We start from the raw sequence: 16905 nt of genomic DNA on the forward strand, positions 1-16905 counted from the left end.
TAGGGTCCAGTGTTATGTATGACTAGCACACATGAGTGCTGCATGGTTGGTGGAAGTTTCATGGATGAGTTGTACGGGGTCAGCCGAACAGTTTCCAGATGTCTAGCCTTTCCTCTAGGGAGTGAGGATTGAGTGTATGATTATGCTAGTGTGTATTGTTAGCATTGTTGTGATGATCCTCTGAGACAAATACGGGTAGGTATGGAAGGCGGTATAGGCCCGTACTACTGAAAGCACAGGACCCGTACGCGTAACAAGGAAGTCACAACCCCTAGGGGTTTGTTGGGAGTTGGTTCCCCTGATATGATATACATGTTATCTGATATCCTCCTAGTTTATTTTTAATATGGTGACTACACGTCGATTTGAGGCTGGGTCCGGTTCGGGATCAGGAGATGGCAGTCACGGTGGGTCAGCTGCGTTGGATGACACGATCAGGGATATCCTGTAGGAGGAGGTTGTTGCTTGTTTCCGAGCTTAGTTCCCAGATATGTTTGGGTCTATTAAGACCGCCATGGTTGAGTACTTTGATGAGAGCTATGCTGCTTTGTCTGAGACTGCTGCTGCTGCAGCCTTTGCGGTTGCAAGGGTTGGATGGGGTCGGGTTTTTCAGTATCGGGACTTTGACAATACGAAGCCCCCGACTTTCAATGGGCTACAGGACCGATCATTTCCATGAGGTGGCTATCGGATGTGGAAGGATGTTTCTTCACTTGTTATTTCCCAGCTGACCAGAAGGTCAGGTGCGCTCTGAACCTTCTGAGGATCGAAGCGAAGGATTGGAGGTGGCTTGCTACTAGTTCATATTCTGCTGAGCAGAGAGCTGCCGTGTCTTGGAAGCAGTTCTCGTAGATGTTCCGCTCCTGATGCGTGCCACTGGTGGAGCATGAGAGGTTAGCCCAGGAGTACCTAGATTTGAGTCAGGGTAGTTATATGGTGATGGAGATCACCAAGATGCTCACAGAGAGTTTGCTGCATCTGAGCAGGCTCAGATCACCCATTACTTGAGCATGCTCAAGACGGAGATCAGATAGTTTGTTTCCACCCATCGGCATGGTTCTTTATTGGAGATGCAGGAGGCCTCCAGGCGGCGTGAGATTGAGACTGATTTGCAAACGAGGGAGCAGAGGCGGGACCCGACACAGTGCAACAAGGTGCATGAGGGTTGTTGCCGATCATCTTCTGGGTGCCATAATTGTGGCCTACAGGGTCATATGGCGAGGGATTGCCGCCATCATGCCCCATCACTCAGTTCCAGGATTTGTTATCATTGCGATCAGGCTGGCCATGTGAAGGCCAACAGTCCCTCGCTTGCTGCTAGGCCGACGCAGCCTCCAGCGCCGACTACTTTGAAGATCACTGATGCGAGTCAGGGCAGGGTAGAGCCCCCCGAGGGCTCGAGGTCGCGCTTTCCAGCTCACTACCGAGGAATCCAAAGCAGCTCCAGATGTTGTGACTATTATGTTTCTATTCATTGTTCTGTTGATTATATTTTATGTTATGCTTATCTATGTACCTCTGTTAGGTACGTTCCTAGTGAACTCTTTCCCTGCTCTAGTGTTATTTGACTCGGTTTTGAGTCGGTCTTTTGTGTCTCGATCGTTCATTTGGGAGTCTGATATGCCCATTGGGGAGTTAGAGTGTTTGTTGCGAGTTTCTATCGCCAACGAACAAGGGGTTTCTGCATCATCAGTATATCAGGGTTGTATTCTGGAGATTTTCGGGGTGCCTTATCCGATCGATTTGATCCCTATCCCCATGGGGGATGTCTGCATGATTCTGGGTATGGATTGGCTAAGCCGTTTCGGTGCTATGATTGATTGTGAGGGCCATCATGTGGTAGTTCGAACCCTAAGTGGGGGAGAATTGGTTATCTATGGAGAGGGCACCAGGATAGGTTCAGGGTTTTGTTCTGAAGCCAAAGCTCGACAATATATTTAGCACGGGTGTGCAGGTTATTTGATTTATGTGGTGGATGAGTACACTAAGCCTACATGAGGGTACGTTGAGCCTTGCAGCCTTGTGGCAATTTGGTAATTTGAGTAGGATGAGTACGCTAAGCCTACATGAGGGTACGCTGAGCCTTGAAGCCTTATGAGAATGAGCCTTGAAGCCTTGTGGCAATTTGGTAATTTGAGTAGGATGAGTACGCTAAGCCTACATGAGGGTACGCTGAGCGTACTAGGGCGCGCCCTAGTATGCTGGGGGTACACTTATGTATGCGGGGTGTACTCTTTTCAGGAGAAAACCCTAATTTTTAGGGTTTGGGTGGTATATAAGCATCATTATGACTCATTTCTCCCCACCTTTTTAGCCTCCATACCCTTTGAGTTGTTTTGGAAAACCCTAGTCCCTTAAGAGTGTGTTTGAGCTAAAAAGTGTGTTCTTGGTGTGCTTAAGGAAGAAGGAGTTGCATCAAGGAGCTTAGAAGTTGAAGCAAGCTTGTGGAACTTGGATCATTACCTTCTTGAGAAGCTCCAGAAGGTAAAAATGTTGGGTTTTGAGCACTATAACACTCCTATGGTGCACATGCAACCCTAAATGCTTTTGATCTATGTTTTCTCTATTATACATGCATATTTTCAATTTTCCAAAGCATTCTCCCTAACTAGCATACAAATTGCCAAATGAACAGTACAACTAGTTAGATGACTTACCTTTTAGAAGGACTTGTTGTTCTTGACCCTTGAAAGCTTGAGCACCCCAAGTGTGATGCCTCTAATGGTTCACAAACACCAATATGCAAGAGGAGGCTTGAGAGAATAAGTAATTTGCACAAAATCAATATCACTCTTCAAGAAATGTTGTGGCAACCGATTTTGGCTCTATGGGGGGTTTATTTATATCGTGGCAAATGCTAGGGTTACACTTTGTAAACCCTAATGGCCTTTCATATTACTTATGATCCATGGGTTAACCTCCATGGACTATCCATGGATTATCTCATTGGTTTAGCCCATCCTAAATAACCATGGATCATTAGCCCACACTATTAGAATCATTGATTTACACAATCAATCCCCATATATTTAATTAGTCTCTTTTGATCACAAAATTAATTCAAAATTAATTCTTGATCAATACTATTTAAATAATATGATTTCTCAATATATTATACTTATAATATATTAATAAATCACAAATAACTTTATTCTCAAAAGTCTATCCTATCAAATTGCACTGGTGAAGGCAACCCAAAAGGGCCATGCTACAATCGGGTCAAGTACATCCCAGTTATAGTTATGGGCTTAGACACCAAATCCAACAGTCTCCCAGTTGGATAAGTCTAATAACTATAGCTGTCAATGCGACTTCAGGATCTGACTTGGCAATCGTAAGCTTTCAAAAGCCGTTGTCGAACTCTGACCTAGTCAGTGACGCGTCCTTCAGATAAGGGATCATATATTTCTCTGTTCTCAAGATATCTATGCGGACAAATACATGGAACATAGTCATACTTATTGTCCTGCAATTTGTTTCCCGATTTCTGATTCGTCTGACATAGAACATAACTGAACACATCAATTTAGTTCTGAACGGGCCCGAAACATAGTCAAAACAGAATCAACGAGGGGCCCAAGATATCAGTTTTAATCCTCTTAGGATAAAAGGAACATATAAACTTCGACATTATATGCTTGTACTAACTACTCATTAAGTCATGCACAACGATACTTTTTATAACATCAAGTTACTGATGCGTTTTCGTATCATCAATGCACAACCAACTCGTAGTCAACAACTCATATATCTTAGTTTGAAGATGATATGATATTATCGTCTCACAATCACTCGTGATAAATTCCATGAGGTGATTCAGGTGAGCGCGGGTTGAATTCAATACTCAAATCTTATTTCAGGAGCACTCATGAATGATGTAGCATACTTTTGCTATGTCTAACGCCTTACACAATCTACAAGCCAACTCATGACAGTTTTCTTTCATACTTACTTCCAACGTATGATCGACTGTGGATAATTTGAATAAGCTTATTATTCGGGAAGTCAAAACATGAAAAGTGAAACACAAGAATAATACTAATCCTACAGGCCCCAAAACTTTTGAGTGTAAATAAAACACATTTTATTTAATCACCATATTGATTATACATTATTCATTGTATATTGTTTCGATTTATCAACTAATACTTGAATTAAAACCACAGCTATCCCATGCTCCAAGCATGCACATTATGTTTACCTACGGTCCTTACTTTGTGAAATAGATCAATTGTAAACATTTCCAGTGATACTCTTTTCACAATTCCAAATCCTTATCGTAAGTGTAAGAATACCAAGTTCTTGCCACTTACTGTAATTTGTTAGATTCTAAACTTATATGCAGTGATCCTTTGTAATGACTATGTACACAAGTCACAAAGACTTTGTCAATTACAAAACTTTCCATTGGAGATTGTTACAAGACAATTCCATAGATCCGAAGTCTCATATTCAAAGCACATTCCTTTGAACATCCTTCTTGAATAAAAGTTTCTAACTTTCTCATAGATTCTTGATATCCAACTCCCATTATGGAAACATTTCCATATTTTCCATATGACAACTCATTGTTAATAGAATCATGTCTATTCATAATAATGTCAATATGGTCCATCATTACTATACTTCCAACTAACCATAAGCAACCAATCTTTGGCGAACCTTGGATTGTTCTTAGCAGTTGTTTAATAACTTTAGTTATATCCAGTTTTAGTCCTTTGTCCCTCTTAATTCCCTAGGAATTTGGAAAATTAGAACACATGAATATTAAGAATATGCAATCGATCCTATACCCGAAGCATATGGGATACGATTCATAATGTCTTACATAAAGACATGATACTTAACCAGTCTTTTGCTATGATATTTCCATATATAGAATTTCCAATGTTGATGCATTTCAACATGGTATTCATATAAATCCTTGACTAAATTTGATTAAAATCTCAATATAAACTTATAGTATTGAAATGAAGTATAAGTTCCTCTCCCATAATTATAGCAAAACAATTTTTCAACCCTGCAACTTTGCAAATTGAAAACTGTATTATCTATAATTAACATTGCTAACTTGCAACACTTACCATAATAATTATGCTCCCACTAGCATAACAATTATTTTGTTACTTGCATATCATTTATGCTCCCACTATCTGTGACATAAATCTAGAAATAAGTTGGACTTCTAGAAATCAATACTTGTTGACTTTCTTACCAAAGTTCAGATTTCTAACACGAGATGCTTTTATAAGCCTTTATCTAAGCTCCTCAAACTCATACACCTTTCCTTAAATAGCTCACATGTGTGTCTAAACAATTTTAGAACTTACAGCAATAAGTCTCAAATGTTTAGACCTTTTTCCATTTCTCACAATTCGAACTATGAAGAGGGATGCCGTAGTCACAATCGAATTTGAGAATGCAAATATCACAATTGCTAACTCTTTAAAATCTACTTAGTGAAAGCGTTTCCTCACAATCATTTTCATGAATTGGAGAGAAACCTTATGACACTTAGATTTTTTTTAATTAATGGTGTATGTGTTCCTATCCATGTGAATTTGTCATAACCATAATAACAAGACAAGGTTAGTGACAAATCCAAACTCATATGGACCGAACTTGTTCAATCTTAATTTCTTGCCACCTGGCAGCACAAGGGCCTGCCATTGCTTCCAGGTTGTTATGCAAACAATTGATAACCCATAGAACTCACATGCATAGTCAACCAACTGGAATGGGCACAAAATAAGAATATGTCAACACGATAGGTTATAAACCTCAAGTTGTGTGCTAGTGGTTTACTCTTGATTAGTTCTTGAAACTTTTGAAGGCCTTTAAGACTCCCACTAACCTCTTGACATATAAGATTCTATTTGTCAAGAAACATTACTTGACAAACAAATATTCAAGAGTTAGTGCGATTTCTTATCAAGACAAACACTTCACACAATTGGTCTTAGTTGGTCTTTGTTTTATCCAAAACATCACAACTTACCAATTTCAAATGTACAAGAGTAGAAAACATTTTACTCTATATTTGATAAGTGTTATAAACCTTTCTTAACATTATGTCACTCAAGTTACAATCTTGGAGTATGACTCTAAGTAGGCCTAGCAATCGTGTCGTGTTCGGGTTGGCGTGTCGCGGGTTGGCGGGTCAAAATATGTCAACCCAAACACGACCCATTTAAATATACAGGTCACGGGTTGGCGGGTCACGGGTTGGCGGGTTTGGAACTTAAACCCATATATGACCCGCCAACCCATTTATTTATACGGGTTCACAGGTTGGCGGGTTCGTGGGTCAGATTTGGGTTCGTGGAACATAAACTTTGAGATTATTATTTAGGACAAATGGGCAAAATGGTTACAGACTTAGCCTTACAGGTTACGACTTACGACCTTAGGCCATCCACCACGAGTCAAAATGTCAAAACAGTCAAATGGTCTATGAATCAATGGTATACATTATATAATACTTATTAAATATTAATATTTGATACATATATACATTTAAAAATAAAATAATTTTTTTTATTAAAAATATAAACGGGTTGGCGGGTCAACCCGTTTATTTTTTGAGAAACCCATATATGACCCGTTTAATAAACGGGTTGGGGGGTTAGCGGGTTGGCGGGTTGAAAAACTCAACCCAAACCCATTTATTTCGTGTCGTGTCGTGGGTCGTGTCACGGGTCGTGTCGAGAATTGCCAGCTCTAACTCTAAGACCTGATTTTGGAACGAAGTATGATTTATCTTCTTGATTTAACCATTTCATAAATTCATGATTCCTCTTCTTATCCATACAAATGCACTAGGATGTCCTTAGAGCATCAATTGTGATATGGTTTCATAATCACTAAGATAATCATAAAGCACGATACTCAAGTACTCTCCCATCTTTTCAGATTGGAGGAACTTTTATCTTTCTGCCGACTTTGATTCTTCTTATTCGTTCTGCTATACATTGAGACTTTTCAATGACTCAGAATTATACTTAATCTTGTAAGCATAACCATATTTACTAGCTTTAGTAAACCATATCGAATAGTCTTATCGTTCTTTGCGGTGGACTCGACCATCGCACAACCAAGTGTACCTGATCCCTAGTCCTTCTCTTGACTCACATATACATGTGAACAAGGAATTAGTCTTAATTTTCCAAAGATGAAGGTTCTCATTCATCACACAACACAAGTTGCATGATTCCCAGTTTCTATCCAACTGAAACTTGGGTGATGAGAATCTTTCCTTATTTGGTAAATTTAGACACTACCACAAACGGAAGAATCAAATCCATAATGCTAAAAAAATACAAACATCAATTTTTACATATGCCATTGCAAGGATATATAAATAAGATAAAAAATCAAAATTTTATTTATTTATAAAAGTGCGGAAAAAAAACTTTTCCTTACAATGCAATTACAAATGAAAACTATGTTACTACACATTTCTAAGCAATTTATCATAACTCCTAAGCAGCAGCTCAAAAATCTGATCATCGAACCATGCGATCGAAATCCATCTCTTCGCGATCAGACTTTGCATGCATTTCCTTTAAGGTTCCTTTGATCCTACAAAACATCAAAATGTAATCTTATCACATAATGTATTAAGAATCTACAAACAGGAACTTAATAGAGTTAGATAGTGGACTTACCTGAAGTAGAGTCAAACCTTTTTTGACTTTACCTTCTCTTAGATCTTTCAGGTATTCAGGGCAGCTTCGCTTCCAATGTCCCTTCAAATGGCAGTAGAAACAAGTGGACTCTTTGGCATTTGCACATGGAACTATCTCAGAACTGGCTTTTCTCTTATGGTCAAATCTTTTGACCATAGCCAATTCCCTTCCCATAGGAGAAGGGATCTTTTTTGGACTGTCTATGTCATTGCCTATGTCCATGGTAGCTTGGGAGGTAGATCTTCCAATCAAATTTGCTTGATCATTGCACCAAATCATTGCCGATTCAGCAACAATACGCAAATAGGTAAGATCAATAAGGGTCACGTCGCGGTCTGTCATGTAGTAGTCTTTAATAAACTGACTATACGACTTGGGAAGTGACTGAAGAACCAAGTCAACAACCAACTTTCTCGGGAAAACGACACCCAACATTCCCAGCTTGTCAATGTGTGACTTCATATCCAAGACATGTGCACACACAGACCTTCCATCTTGGTGTTTACTAGCCAATAGGGCTTGAGTGACCTTGAACTTTTAAAGTCTTCGAACTTCTGGGTCAGGGAGAATAATTGGAGGAGGTGGAGGAAGTGAAGTATGATATTGTGGAATATCATCTTCATGTGGAAAGATTTTTCCAAAAGATTCAGGAAGACCATAGTTGTCTGAACTAGACATCTACAAGGGAGAAATTCAAGTTAGTTGATTTAAGTCCTTAATATAACACCCAAAACGAAATATTAAGGCTAGGACCCAACAAAATATTTTACAATTGCGAAAATGGATGCCGTAATCCAATTGTAAAATATTTGAAGGTAGGTAAATGACGATTTACCAATTTCCACCATGAAAAACGAAATAGATTATTAAGTTTTAATTCGATTGAAATTCCTAGATCCTTTGAGATTCATTGAACTTTTCAATGGCATGTTTAAATCTCGATTTTGCCCTTCAAGTTTGTGACTGGGATGCCGAGGATCACAAACGAGGTGTGAATAACCATGGAAATTAGCTTGGTACACTCAATGTTACAAATCACCTAATCAATGTGCCGGTTAACCACACACGCTCCATTGATCTATGATTAACATCAAGCTACCCTTTGCACACATTGTCAGTCTCAAATTAGTGTGCCGGTTAACCACACATGCTCCACTAACGACTTAACAAGGTGCAAAGTGTAATTTCATGGATTATCACCATTTTCACATTTTCCTAAAGTAACTAAGATTGAGAATTTAATAAAAGTTTAGTTACTTTATATTTATCATTATACTTTTAATGAGAATTAATGTCCTATCCTACCCGTTCGGCTAACGACCCTCCATCAGTCAAGGAAGAGGTGGGTGAGAGTGGACACCCATTAAACTGCCATTTTATAGGCAGTAACCTTATACCCCCTTTATAGACCGACTTCATTATCGAGTCCTACTAACGGTAAGACTGACTTGTCTTATATATATATATATATATATATATATATATATATATATATATATATATATATATTAACTTTTAATATAATAAAGTATAAGGGTTGAATTTTAACTTTTAAAACTCTAGGGTTTGGAATTAAATGTTTTAGTTGTGAGATTTTACAAATTCCAAAACTTGAGGACAAGTTTTGAAACTTTTCAAAACTCTTGGTTTCCATAACTTATGAGTTAATGTTGGTTTTATGAAAAGACTCTTAATTTTCCATAACTTGATAATTATTATTTGTTCAATAGAATATTATATGATCAATTTCTAACAACTAAAATTATCATATGATTCTAGATTAATATCAAATAATACAAATAATTAACCTATTATCTTAATATTTGACAATTGTCCTTTCATTTTCCATAACTTGAGGACAAGTTATGGAGGTCATTAAAACTCATTTAGATCAATTTCTAACAACTAAAATTATCATATGATTCTAGATTAATCTAGCTAAACTCATAAACAAGAAAATATCAAGTCAACAATTTGCAAGCAACTTTGTTTATCATATAAATCAACAATTATCTTAAAACTTTGACAATTATCTTGTAATTGGATGAGGATGATCACTACCATGTCAGAAAAAAACATTTTAATGATGTAAAACAGTTTATAGTAGTGATTCCAATCCAATCTAGGCCAAGAAAACTTGAAATTCTGCAACCAGGCCATGGACTCGACGTGTGCATGAACTGACTCGTCGAGTTGCCCTTGTTATTGAGTGGACTAATCGAGTCAGCCAGTGGACTCGGGGAGTTCATCAGTCAGAGGCCAGAAATTTGATTTTTTTCAACTTTGAAAAACAATAACATCAAATATAACAGAAAACAATCCTAGGCTCTGATACCACTGTTGGGTTTTGAGCACTATAACACACCTATGGTGCACATGCAACCCTAAATGCTTTGGATCTATGTTTTCTCTATTATACATGCATATTTTCAATTTTCCAAAGCATTCTCCCTAACTAGCATACAGATTGTCAAATGAACAATACAACTAGTTAGATGACTTACCTTTTAGAAAGACTTGTAGTTCTTGACCTTTGAAAGCTTGAGCACCCCAAGTGTGATGCCTCTAATGGTTCACAAACACCAATATGCAAGAGGACACTTGAGAGAATAAGTTATTTGCACAAAATCAATATCACTCTTCAAGAAATGTTGTGGCAACCGATTTTGGCTCTAGGGGGGGTTTATTTATATCGTGGCAAATGCTAGGGTTACACTTTGTAAACCCTAATGGCCTTTCATATTACTTAGGATCCATGGGTTAACCTCCATGGACTATCCATGGATTATCTCATTGGTTTAGCCCATCCTAAATAACCATGGATCATTAGCCCACACTATTAGAATCATTGATTTACACAATCAATCCCCATATATTTAATTAGTCTCTTTTGATCACAAAATTAATTCAAAATTAATTCTTGATCAATACTATTTAAATAATATGATTTCTCAATATATTATACTTATAATATATTAATAAATCACAAATAACTTTATTCTCAAAAGTCCATCCTATCAAATTGCACTGGTGAAGGCAACCCAAAAGGACCATGCTACAATCGGGTTAAGTACATCCCAGTTATAGTTATGGGCTTAGACACCAAATCCAACAAAAAAGTCTTCACCTTGATGCTTTGTTTCTTTGGATCTCATTTTGGTAACCTTATGTTGTTCTTCTTGTCTTAAAAGTCCCATTTCATGCATGTTCGGTTTTGTGACGTTTTGAGTTATCCTTTCAGACCCTAGGAATGTTCCTAAGCCATAAAAATGAGGTCCCTTTAGCTAGTTTGGCTCCATGCATCTTGTAGAAGGTCTTAATGGATTAAGACCTTGTGTTAAGGACTTTATGGACGTGTAGACTCATAAAGTTGGAAACTTTATGACCCTAGTATGCCTCTGGACCTTGGATCTGAAGTGGGAGCTTAAGTGCTGAAGCCATTACGCACTAAATGAAGAATTTGATTTTGTGAGGGTACGCCCGCATAGCTTGGTGTACGCCCCGCATACTCGGTCAACCACCCCGGTGGTGGTTCTCTGCGAAGCTTCGTGTACGCTGAGCGTACCTCCGGAATATGCCCCACGTACTCGCGTGGATCAGCCCATGTTGAGTTAACTCGGTTGGCTTGACTCGGCCGAGTTTATTGATTTTGACGAGTTGACTTTGAGTTTTGCCAAGTTTGAACTTGTTTGACTTTGAGGGTATTTTGGGATTTTGATGGAATTGGTCACTTGGTGGATGTAGGCATTGAGTAGAGAGCTGAGATTCGGAGTCAAGCCTTATCAGTTCTGTTCAGCTTTTAAGGTAAGTTTTCCTCAGTGTACTTTTGGGTCGAAGGCATCAAGGACGGCCCATTGGTTTGATAACCTGATATTGTTGATATGTTGAGTATGGAATAAATATGCATGATAGTTTTGATATGCTAGTCTGGTAGATTTGTAGGACTACCTGTGATATTGTCTGTTTATCTGTTTATGATATTATCGGTTATATGTCGACATATTGTGTGGGTTAGGTTGAGGTCATACTGCTCCGTGCTGTAGCCAACAAACCCTGGAGCAAACCAGATATGAGCTGAGGGCCGGGGAGGGCATGCCAGACTCATACTGAGGGTTCATGAGCACTCCATATAAGAGATGAGGGCAGGAAGGGCATGTCAGACTCATACTGAGGGCTTAGTGGCATTTAGTCCGAGGACTGATCAGGACGGGGAGCAAGCCAGACATAATTTGTGGGCCCAGAGGCAAGCTATACTTATGTTGTGGACTCAGGGAGCAAGCCATAACTAAGATGTGGGCCGAGGGCAATCCTGACTTATGTTGTGGGCTCAGGGGTAATCCAGTCTGTTCGATGTGGACCTATTGCATGCTGTTATTATATATGTTCTGTTTGTTTGTGTATTGGTATTTTGGGGGAAACTCACTAAGCTTTGAGCTTACAGTTTTGCATTATGTTTCACGTACTTCAGAAGATCGCGGGAAGGCGAAGGCGTGATCGTGCACCTCCTCGAGTTTTGTTTTTATGATTTTGGGAATACTATGATATTAAACCTGTTTTAAAAACTATTTGTAAACAATGATGATTTTTGGGTTGTTTTAAAAGTTTAAATTTTTCATGAATTTTATGTATGTTACAGCACACTTAGTCACTATTCACATTATATGAAAATTTTACCCTTAATAATTTCCTTTTTCATTTTCTTTTATTCCTTTATCAGTTTTAGATTATAAAAAATCAAATATCCCCACCCCTCCCCTTCCATTCTCTTTCCATTTTCCTTCTACCTTTCCTGGAAACTAGCACCACCAAAACCACCGACTACCACTGGAAACCACCCGTCCTCCTCCTTTCTCTGGCGAGACTAACTAGCCAAAAATTGTTTGTTTTCCCCTCCTTCATATCACCATTGTCCAGCTCAAACAATCCTCCAGAAACCACAAACAATTACAGTCAATCTCCACTACCTCTAATTACCATCATTCTCCACCATTGATAAACCATACCTTATTGTCAAGCATCAAATATTCAACCCAAAACTTGCATTCTAATCTGAAAATCTAACCCCTCATGAATATCGAACCCATTCAGATCTACATTTAGATCTAAAACTCATACCTATATCGGAAACTCGAACACCAGAAACTAACTCCTCTCCGTCTCTTCACGTGATAGTTAGGGTTTTATGCGACGATGTTAGGGTTTCTACACAAATCTACGGTGGCGGGTAGCTTACAACGAGTGATAGAAAAGAAAGTTACAAGGAGATATGCACATGCACAACAAACCCTAGCTGCCTCTCGTTTTTCCAATGAGAGGGTAGCAGATCTTCACTCTGGTTCGAGGGTAACAGATCTGCACTCCTCCTTAACCTTCTCCTTACCATTCAGATCTACACTCCTGTTTGGATCCTTCGTTGGAGGAAACGTAGGAAGCAAAACAAGTGCTTGAAAAGATTGAGAATATTAAACTAGAGCTTGGTCAGACTTCTGTTGATGTTGCTGTGGAGGTCGCCGAAGTTTTACGAAAAGCGAATGAAAGATTTATTGAGCTGGTGGTGGTTGGTGGTTATTTTTAATGGAAAAGTTGAGCTTTGAACCGGGTAGTGGGTGGGGTGAGTTAAGGTGTGGCAGTGGTGATCATTTTCCGGTGATAGTATAGATTACCGGTGGTGGTGGTGTGGATTACCGATGGTGGTAGTGGTCAAGTATTCTTCAAAAATATAGAAAAATAATTATAATACTTTTTGATAACGTGCCCTAGCCAGCGCGTAAGGACCGCGCCCGACCGAAAGACTAGCGCGTCCGTCAGAGCAGACTCAGCGGAGCTTAGCGCCCGCCAACTCCCCTAAGGGCAGGGCGCTCTGGCAAAAGGTTGGCGCCCACCAGAGGCGCTCCCGCGGAAAGCTTGCGCCCGCCAAAGGCGCCCTCAACTCCAAGACAAATGATATAGTCAGGCGAGAAAGTAGGCGATCAGGGCATTATCGCCAGAACCAATGGCAGCGCTCTGACAGTTAGAGGAGCACGATCCTCCAATCAGCGCCCCTGATCCTGTCGCCTCTGGCGATCCTGTCTCGTACGGACGAGCAGGAGCGCTGAGTATATAAGGAGACGCTTACGACCCCAAAAGGTAAGTGATCCTCTCTAAGCAATACTCATACCCACTCTCACAACCCTACTAACTTGACCGTCGGAGCATCATTTCGGGAGCCTCCTCCCGGGAAACGGCTGACGACTTTCACTTCTCTGTGACCTTGTAGGAGCAGCTAGATAACTGTTGCCGAGACTCGAGCGGAGCCAAAGCGAGGTCGCATCATTTGGCGCCATCCGTTTGTGTGACGAAAAAGAAAGCTAAAAGCACACAGTTCATCGACAAAAATGGCATCTAACGACACCGGAGGAGCTACTTGGACGCCAGCCAGTCCGATCTGTTCGATGGCGTCGTTAGACGAAACGCCGCCGCCCATGGCGACTAACAAGGAGATTTCAGGCGAAGGTGGTTTGGCCATAACAGTCGAACCACTGGATAGCCAACAACCACCAACTCCTGGAGGGCATTTCCTGTCCACCACTATCTCAACGGTGGTCGTACCAACACAACCACCCCAACCACCGCTAATGTCATCAACGACAAGCACTTATGTCACAACACCGATCCCATCTCAGCAGCAGACGCCGGTTCAGATGATGATACCACCAACCACACTCCTTCAAACGTCGCCATTGGGCCAACTGGTAGCGGCGCAAACCACAATATCCCAAATGACACCACCACTCAACTCAATGACGCAAAGACAACCGCCAATCCTTCAAACAACGTGGCCACTGAACCAAATTACCGGCACTCAACCACTATTTCGCACGCCGCCGATAAACCAAGCACCGGTAGAAACGCAACCAAGATTCTCGTTGCCACCATTGGCCCAAGCCATGGCGACCCATTTGCCAACCCTTTTCTCTTCACCCCTTGCGACAGACACAACCCTGGTCACTACAAACCCCTATCACCAGCAAGCCACCATGAGCAACCTATAAGCACAAAACCAACCTACATCCTCTAGTCACCTGCTTCAACTTCCGTTCCAGCAGCAAGCATTTTACGGGCCAAACCCAGGCTATTATGCATTCCACAATAATACAGGTGCACATCCATACAATACCTCTCACCCATACAACATGCAAGGTCCGCTAACCATCCCAAAACAAGACTGTTTATCAAGAAGTGTCACATCTCCATTCGCTAAATAACTGCTAGACTACGAAATCCCAAACACCACCAAACTCCCAAACTTGAAAACCTACAATGGAACAACAAACCCGGAAAGCCACATAGATACCTACGAATGGACGATGACATCACTCAAATTGGACGAGCGGTTCTGGTGCACGTATTTTCCAACAACCCTGGACGGCAATGCAGGAACATGGTTCAAAACACTACGCCCAGGCAGCATATACAACTTCAGCCAACTAAAATTGTAACACCGTAAATTTTCAAACGAATTTTTCATTTTTAAAAACGCATACTTTTCATAACATTTTGTATAAAAACCTCGTTTATTCAAATTACAAAACACAACTCCATTAATAATCCAGGATCCTCAAAAATAACTCTTTCTCTGATGTGTACAATCAAGCCGGTGCCGTCCCGCGATCCTGAGAACCTGAAACACATAACACATAACACGGTAAGCACAAAGCTTAGTGAGTTCCCCAAAATACCACATACAACACATAGGCCACTCGAGGCTATGACTCGGTATGACCCTCCGGTCAATGTGTCTCAGCGGGACTCTCCAGTCCCGTAGCTCGCTGGACCCTCCAGTCCGGTCTAAGTCGTTGGACCCTCTGGTCCGGTCTAAATCGTAGGACCTTCCGGTCCGGTCTATATAACACATAGCATACATATTTTACAATACCCATAAAATCAACATACACATAACACATAAGACTCTCCGGTCTGCACATAGTTACCACTCTTGGTAATGTATAGTGAGAAGACTCACCTCGGCTAGCAGGTGAGCAAATAACCTCGCGCTTGGATCTCGAACTAGCCTCCTCCTAACACAAAGGATGAATATCTCTTATTAATACTCTTTTCACGACTAAGATAATCGAAGGCGGTTCTTTATCTTTATAACTCTTTAAAGTGGGTAAAAGACCATTTTACCCCTCCAAGGTCTCTATCACATATGTTGACCAAAACCCCAAAGTCAACAGAAGTCAAACTCGAGTCAACAGTCCAAGTTTGACCCGACTCGTCGAGTGCACTCCTGCGAATCGTCGAGTCCCCTCGTATCCTCAGAAGTCGTAAAAGTCCAGCTCAACTCGTCGAGTTGACCCCCAACTCGCCGAGTTATCGCACAATCAATCCATCGGGACAAACCCTCGCCGACTCGTCGAGTCAGTTCATGGACTCGGCGAGTCCCTTTGATCTGATTTCTCATTCAGACGATTTCAACCAGATCTATCACTCTAAACTATAGATCTATCATCCAAAGGCTCAATAATTACGTAAAGCTTCGATTTTTATGTTCATACATGATGCTATTGCTTCAAAACGCCAATACATGCTTTTCATGAAGGTTTTTCTTCATCAACCCTCATTTGGACCACTAAAGCTGAGGCACCTAGTCTCTAAGGACCTCAAAAGGTTTAGATCTAAGGTTTCCCACCTCAGATCATGTCTCACTTAGCTCATAAGCACAAAAGAAGGGGAGTTAAACCCTAAAAACTCCCAAGATCATGAGGTCTAACCAAAATAGAAGAAAGGATGCAAGATTATACCTCCTACAGTAGTCCCATGTGAAGAAATGCTAGATCCACATCCCCCATCTCGTTCCTTGCTTGAATCATGCTCTTTTCCTTCCATAAAACCCACCAAATTACTTGATTTCATCACAAGAACTCGCCCATGGCTCCGATGGCGATTTAGGGTTTCTCACAGGAGATATGAGGCGCATCCAAGGCCATAATTTCCTTTAAATAGGCTCCAACCCCGGAACTTAAGGTTTTCTCTACCCAGTACCTACTCGGCGAGTCCATCCTTGGACTCGTCGAGTCCGCTCATTAAATCCACGTGATCACTCGACGTAACTCGGCGAGTTAGACCTTCGACTCGTCGAGCTCCTCCTAAATCTTCAAAATTGAAACACGATCCACACCCAAAAGCCCGCGAAGCACCACCCAGAGGATTTCACACATTATCTTCCAGTGATACC

The sequence above is a fragment of the Lactuca virosa genome, chromosome 8 (genome assembly GCF_052849685.1).
Source record: "Lactuca virosa cultivar CGN04683 chromosome 8, Lactuca_virosa_CGN04683_v6, whole genome shotgun sequence".
NCBI classification, from domain to species: domain Eukaryota; kingdom Viridiplantae; phylum Streptophyta; class Magnoliopsida; order Asterales; family Asteraceae; genus Lactuca; species Lactuca virosa.